This window comes from Onychomys torridus, chromosome 8 (assembly GCF_903995425.1).
Source record: "Onychomys torridus chromosome 8, mOncTor1.1, whole genome shotgun sequence".
NCBI lineage: Eukaryota > Metazoa > Chordata > Mammalia > Rodentia > Cricetidae > Onychomys > Onychomys torridus.
Window position 1 is genome coordinate 95,808,777 of NC_050450.1, and position 7,930 is coordinate 95,816,706.

Consider the following 7,930-nt stretch of genomic DNA (forward strand, 5'->3'; position numbering starts at 1 on the left):
AAGCAGTAAAGCGCAAATGTCCTTGCACCAGAAGCCTGGACCTGCCCTTGTCCCAGCTGCAGACACAGAGTGAGTCACTTATAGGACTCTGGGCTAAACGTGGAGTCAAAGCCCCCATGTACCCCTGGGAGTATCAAGCAAGTAGGGGGATGATTCTATATGATATGTGTACGGGCCAGGAAACTCCAGAGAAGGAGGTCATGATCTGGCCTAGGGAGCCAAGGATGCTTCCCAGAGCAGCAGCCACTTACCAAAACTCTCACAATGGTGATAAAAGCATGGGAGAAGCTTCTGGGCTGAGAACACACTGCATCCATGCAGCTGCTGGCTTTAGGGAGTAGGAAGGGACAGATAGGAACCTGGTTTTCTGTGTCTGCAGAGTGTTGGGAGGGGACAGCCAAGCCTGATCAGAGAGAACTAAGGATTTAAGTGGCAAGTGTCCCCATCCTTTCTTGGAAGCCAGTGTGTGTCATGGAAGTGATTTAAAAGGAAGAGATGGGGCTGGGGGTGAAACACAGTTGATAGAGTGATTGCTTGGCGTACTCAGCGTCACATAAACGAGGTGTGGCAGCACATGCTTGCAATTCTAGCAGTTAGGAAATGGAAACAGAAGTATTAGGGGTTCAAGGTCATTCTCAATTGTGTAGCAGGTTCTTCAAGGCTAGCCTGGGATATATGAGACCCTCTCCTTTGGGGAAAAAAAAAGTCAAGAGCAAGGAACTGAGGGATGAGGCTGGGTCTCTTTTCAAGAAGCAGTGGGCATGTGAAGCAAAGTTCCAACGGCCTCTGAGCAGAGGCTGGGGATGAGGGCTAGAGAAAGTGCTGCTGGGCCCGGAGCAGAGGCTGGGAGGGAGGTGGCAATGGGAGCTTCTCTCTGATGTAGGCGTCCATGAGACCCAAAGCAGAGAGGAGAGGAGATGGAGCAATCACTCGCACCCCAGGGCCGGCCATGTGCCTTTCACAATCAGCCATGACCCTTTATGGCTGTGTCCCCTGGAACTGAGCAAACCACACCTTCCCGACATTGGTGTGACATGCAGTCCCTGTGACTGGCACTCAGGAAGCTGGCATCTAATTAACTGAACATGCTGCTGCTCCCAGAAGGAAGGGTGAACTCATATGAACTCCCAACTGTGGTAGAGAAGGACCCCACTCCAGCAGTCCCAAGGCAGGAGTGAGGTGGCAGTGGCTTAGAGCAAGAACAGGTCCCAGAGTTGCTAGCTGTGCCTTTGACGTGCCTCCTCAATGGGAGCTGGATGAGAGTCTTTATGTAGGGGGGCATAGCCACTTGTTAGGGGACAGATTCTGCCTCCTCCCACCCTCCCTCTTACAGTGGGGATGACAGTAATGGATGTTCTGTGAGCAGTGCTCCCCTGAAGAGAGCTGATTGTCTTCAATTTTCATTTTACTGGGCCCCATAATTCTTTATTACCCCTTGATTTCCGACCAGGAGGCTTTGGCTCCAAGCTGCTGTGTAACAGGCAGGCCGTGTAATTCACACGACAATCATTCATTTGCTGGCAGGATGAACGGTGCCTTGTGTCATGAAGGAGATGTTCAGATTCTCATCTTGTCACTCCTCTGTTCCCATCGAAGACAGGTGTGTCAGTCTCAGAGCTGTAGCAAGCCTGGCCCCCTCCCCCCTCCACCTTTACCGCCCTCTGAGAAGACAGATGGGAACAGGAGTCCTCAAAGGAATCTCAGAGATGATCCAAAGTCAAGGCCACCTTCTCTCTTGTGTTCCAGAACAAATGGAATGGTTGGGGAGAGGAACCATGCTTCAAGATGGTTCCCTGGTGGCCAGTGACTTGAAAAGAAAGAGTGTCATCAGGAGAAGCAAACCAGCTATTGCGCCATGTGGTCAGGGTGCTCTCCTCCCCTAAGCTGGCCAGGCAGAGTTCCAGAAGGCCAGGGCACTGGGCGGCTTTTCAAAGACTTGGGTCATCGCTGCTCTCTCTTCTCTGCACAGATACAGAACAGAACGCCAGCACCTACGGCAGCTGCCTCCCCAAGTTCCCAAATGCATGGCCTCATTCATTCACTCACTCATTCACTCTCTTACTCCACACGCATTTATCACATCCTCGCAGCAGCGTGGCAGGCACTGGGGACACCGAGATGAATAACACTTGCAACGCTGTTGTCAAGGAACTGGCTCTCTGGGAAGGGAGGAAACCAACCAAATGCAAGCTTGGAAGAGAGCAGCAGAGCTCAGAGCTCAGGGACAGCTAGGAAAGGGGCAGGTACTACCCACAATGGTGGGTAGAGGGAAGGTGGGTAAGGAGGACCAGGGAAGGCTGGGAGTAGGGGTGGGGAACCCATCTGTGGGAGTGGGATGGACATGCAGAGGATTTGGGGACTCATTAGCAGCCTGCATGGGCTGGAGTGGAGATCAAGGGGAGGAAGGCTGGGTCTGGTGAGTCAGCTCACGAGGCTGGCAGCCTAGCTAAGCAATTTAGATTTTATTTTGGAAGCACTGGGGAGCCAAGGCAAGCCTGAAGCCCAAAAGAGACACCAGCTAATTGTGTGATGCTTGCATTTTAGCAGGACACCCCCCTACACACACACACTTGCAATGGAGAGGGGTTTAGGAGGTAAGTGAGAATTGGTTAGGGATAGGTAAGAGTCTGACCTATGAGGTGGGTAGAGATTATGGGGCACAGAGAAGAAGACCAAAAGGACATCCCTGGGTCTCAATGACTGACCGATGGACATGAAAGGGTCTGAGGAGAGATTTTTGCCCATGAGATTCTGTGCTGGTTAGTTTTATGTGAACTTGACACAAGCCATAGTCATTTGAGAGGTGGGAACTTCAGCTGTGAAAACTCCTCCATAAGATTTGGCTGTAGACCCTGTAGTGTAGGGTATTTTCTTAATTAGTGATTGATAGGGGAGGGCCCAGCCCATGGTGGGTGGTGCCACCCCTGGGAGGGTGGTCCTGGGTTCTATAAGAAAGCAGGTTGAGCAAGACATGAGGAGCAAACCAGTAAGCAGCACCCTTTCATGGCCTCTGCATCAGCTCCTGCCTCCAGGTTCCTGCCTTGTTTGAGTTCCTGTCTTGACTTCCTTCAGTGATGAACAGTGATATAGAAGTGTAAGACAAATAAACCCTTTCCTCTCCAAGTTGCTTTTGGTCACGGTGTTTCATCACCACCATAGAGAAGTAACTAAGAGAGATCCTGATTTGGGCACATCATCTGCATCAGGGCACTGCCAGCCCCAGTGCCAGCAGTGACTCAAGCTATTGGAAGCATTTGACTGTTTCACACACTAGGAAGTCTAGAGCTGGCTTAAAAATCTCAATAACGTTGTCGAGACCTAAGACCCGTTTTTTATTCTGCTCAACCATCGAGGGAATACTGGTTCTTTCCCACATGGTTGCAAGATGGCTGCCATAGCACTGGTCATTTTTTTGCAGCAAGATAAGAAAATTGGGTGGAGGTGGCCACTTTTGTATCTATTTCCTTTAATCAAGGGAAACAAATCACTGGCTACCCCATCAATATGGAGGCTCAGGAAGTGAGGCCTTTTGTTTGTTTGTTGTTCCTCTGTTGTTTGTTTCTTTGAGATGAAATCTCACTGTGTAGCCTAGGCTGGTTTGACTTCAGACTCCTATTGCCACAGCCTCTCCCTCACCAGAGTGCTGGAGTCTACATTGGCTTTGGAAAATGAGTCTTTTGCTTTTGACTGTTCCAGTTAGGGGTGCTAGTGAGACAGATACACATCAGCTAAGATGGAAGCTTAGCTAAAGGGAAAAGCCAGGAGAGCCCTGAGCTCTGGGTCAAAAAGCAAAGCCCTGCCCAAGTGGGTCATGGGTAATGGGTGATGCATGAAGGAAGCCCGGGCAGACGAGCTTGAGCCAGCTGCTCTCCAAGGTGGCCCTGGATCTTCCACAGTCTTGTCTAGCTGACTAGCTGGGTCTGTGTCTGTGTCAGCTGGTTCTGGATCATGCAGCCAGTGGGAGGCTCTTACAGGAAGGGTGTGGGCTGGGTGTCTCTTGCCGCTGTCTGTCTCTAATGCCTGTGTCTCTCTACAGGCTCCAGTGCTCATTAGCAGTAACTCCAGCTTTCTCTGGCTGTCCCCAGGCCCTCTCTCATCCTTTCAGAGAGGGAGACATTTGACTTCCTTCAGGTTCTCCACTCTGGATAGCCTGGTCACTTCTCATTGTGAACCAAGACCCTAGATTAAACTCTTTCTGCTGGAAACACTCAGGTTTCAGCTCTCTAGGCAGAATCCTCATTGATCTGTTGCCCTTGAGCAGGGTGATAGTCTGTGTTTTCTAGAGAAGTGGAATCCATAGAGTGGATTTATGTTGCAAAGGGCACTAATCAGGTTGGCTTACATAGCAGGGTGTGGTACTTCACCAATGGCTGTCTGCATGCTGGAGAGACAGATAACCTGGTAACTACTTAGTCCACGAGGCTGGGTGACTCCACAGTCCCAATCTGGAGCTGCAGACCTTGAGGGTTCCTGGAGAGCCACTGTCATGGAAGACCAAAGAAGCCGAGCTCTGATGTTGGTGAAGGAAGGCATCAGCAGTGGCAATGGGAAAGATGCTCTCACCAGCAAGAAGCAAAGACAGACAGGCAAGTGAGGAGCCCTGTCTTTTCCTCAGTTCTATGTATCTGGGCTGCTGTCCCAAGTTCCACCCACTCTGGGGGAGGGGCTTCTCCCCTCAGTTAATCCTTCTTGGAAATGCCTTCACAGACCCACCCAGAAGCATATCTCTTAGTTGATTTCAGACCCTATCAAGTTGACAATCAAGATTGACTATCACTTGCTATAGTGGATTTTCTTTTCTGAACTAATAGACCCAAGGAAGCAGAGTTAGAACTATGGGGCCACAGATGAGTGTCCAGCTATAGGAGAAATTGAGAAAGGGCTGAGGAGGGAAGGCATCTCTTTGGGGGCCCTGAGATTGGCAGGATGAGAAGAGGCCAGGTCAGAAGGGAGCCATGGCTACAGTAGGCTGGAGGATTGGGGATTCTGGACATGGATCTAGCTGCTGTCTCTATGCTGCTCTGGGATCTGTGGACATTTGATATCCAGAAGTAAGTGCTGCTGTGGCCACTGTTTACAGGGAGTCACAACATGGCACTCATTGGGTACACTTGATGGGCAGATGAATAGATGAGGCAAGCTTGCAATGGTTATGTCTTCTGCTGGGTGATCTGCTAAGAAATAACACAAGGACTGGAGTATGGAGAACTCCCGTTGTGTAGGTCAGTGTCTCTGTCAGTAGATGCTCAGTTATGTTGTTGTAACAAGCACTCCCCCTCTCAAAAAAAAAAAAAATCTCGTGAGGTATTACTTCAAACACCCTTCTCACTCACAGGGCAAGCCCATTGTCAGTCTACTCAAGAGCATGCCTGTTCTCAGAGGTGCATCCCTTGGTACTTCAGCTGTAAGAGAGAAAACCCTAGGAAGCTGTGTCCTGACCCTGAAAACTTCCACCCAGGAGACAGGCCATGTCTGCTTCTGTTGCCCTTGGCCAAACAAGGCACACATTCACTTCCTCACTTCACTGCACATAAAGAGGATACATAAAAATCTCTGTGAACAGAGCTAATGAATGAATCCTGACATGAATGTTCTGGAACTGTGGGTTTGTTATGCAGCTGTGGTCACTGCTTCTTGGAGAAGAAAGTCATACTTTGGTAGTGATTAGAATGTAGGAAGATTCAGAAGCATTCTGGAAATTGTACGATGCTGAATACATTGGCTCAGATATCTGTATTGGGTGGGATTCTGTAGGTCTTGTTCATAGCCACCCCCCTCGTGTGTGTGTGTGTGTGTGTGTGTGTGTGTGTGTGTGTGTGTGCGCACGCGCGTGCAGAGGACAGAAGTCAACTCTGAGTGTCTCCCTCCATTGCCTTGTGATCTAATTTTTTTGAGGCAGAGTTTCTCACTGAAACTAGAATTCACCAACTGGCTAGGCTGGCTGGCCATCATACAAAGGGTTCCTCCTGTCTTTACCTCTCCAGAGCTGGTGTTTTATGCCCAGCTTTTTATATGGCTGCTGCAGATCCAAATTCATCTCCCTGACCCCCCAAGGTTACCCCCTTGTCCACTACCCACACTTCTGTGTTTGGTGAGATGCTCTCTCACCTGTATGGAGGATGCCTCCTCACAGTGAGAAGTGAGGCAGTGCCGTTCTTGGTACCTATTCTGGATTTGTTCACTAGCAATGTGACCATATTCTCCTTTCTCTGGTGATTGGTGATGCCCATCCTGGTCGATCCAGTCCGTGCATGTGCTTAGAGTCCTGGGCAGGTCCAGCCCTTGCCTTACAAGCATAGGCTCATCTTTGACAAATGGGGACAGGGAAGAGCTGCCCCTGCTGTGTCACACACCTTGTTATGTCATTTTCTTAAAACACACAGTATTGGACACCGTTTGGTGTTGGCCTTGACCTTGGAGGAGCTCACAGCCAAGTGGAGAGAAGGAAAAATCCAGCACCACGGACAGCAGCAACCGCGAAGGAGGGCAGCCATTCTGTTAATCCTTGAAGGCAGAATCAGAGCAGGGAGCATAGTTGGTAGAATGCCTGCCTGCCTGCCTGTCATAAAGCCCTGGGTTCCATCCTAAACACTGCATAAACCTGGAGTGGCTTATGCTTGTGATCCCAGCACTTGGGAATTGGAGGCAGGTGGACTAGAAAAGATATCCTCAGGTACATAGTGAGTTCAAATCCAACCTGCGGTTACATGAGAGTCGGTGTTTCTGGGTTCTGGTCATGTCACGCCAGATGGTGGATGGTTTCTTGGCCCTGAGCCATGTCCTCCATCCTTGTGGGAAATGGCAGCCATTCAGCCCTTAGAAGATCTGCCATCCCTGGTCATAGCCTGGTAGGACTTAATCCAGGTCCCACACCTAATGCTGGCCAAAGGCTGGGGGCTCTGGGTGTTGACATGGAGGTGTGGGCTCCTGTAGTTTCCTGAGGAAGGAGTACATTGGTGTCTTTGCTCTGTTCACAGCCTTTGTCTTGTATGTTCCTGCCTTCCTAGATCTGAGTGCCCCTGCCCACCTCCACACCTTTCCACCTCCCCACCTCCCCACCTCTTCACCTCCCCACCTCTCCACTTCCCTACCTCCTCACCTCCACAGCTCCCCACCTCCCCATCTCCCCACTTTCCCACCTCCCCACCTCCACACCCTTCCACCTCCCCACCTCCCCAGCTCCCCATCTCCCCACCTCCCTACCTCCACAGCTCCTCACCTCCCCATGTCCTCACCTCCCCATCTCCCCAGCTCCATAGCTCCTCACCTCCCCACCTGCCTACCTCCCCACCCCTGTCTGTATAACTAGATAAGGCTGCCTTTTGCATCCCAGATAACCTAACCAGTGTAGGCAGGCATCCAATACGGCAGCTGGAGGATAACATAGAGACCACGGTCCTAGTCCTTCCAACCTATATATAGCTCAACAAACTGTGGTCCATGAGTTCATCAGAGCTGGGGATGGGGTGGGGATGGAGGAGGCAGTAGCTGGATGCCCAGTCAGCTGTTCCTGAGCATCTCTGACTTCCTAACCTTCTAATAGAAAGGTCTGCACCCCTATCCTGGACAGGAAGCCAGAATGTGGGAGGGAGGGCTGAGCTGCTCCCAGATTCACTCAGGTTCCTAGGAGAGCCTACACCGCCTGGTTCTAGAGCTATGCTGCCTTCAGGGTGCTTTCTTCCTTGTGTGGCTCAGCTAGGTGAGAATTTTCAAAGCTCGGGCTTCTGGTTTCTGCACAGAGCTTAACCACTGCATCACCCACTAAGTGGCTGATGGTCCATCAGCTTCATCCCTCCTGCCTCTCCTCTTGTCCTTCTGCTGTGTGTCAGACAATGTTCCCACTTCTCTGGTACTGAGGGATACTAGTGGTGGAACACAGGGCTCTGCACATGCCCAGTCAGCTCTAGCTCTGAGCCCCATCCCACACCTC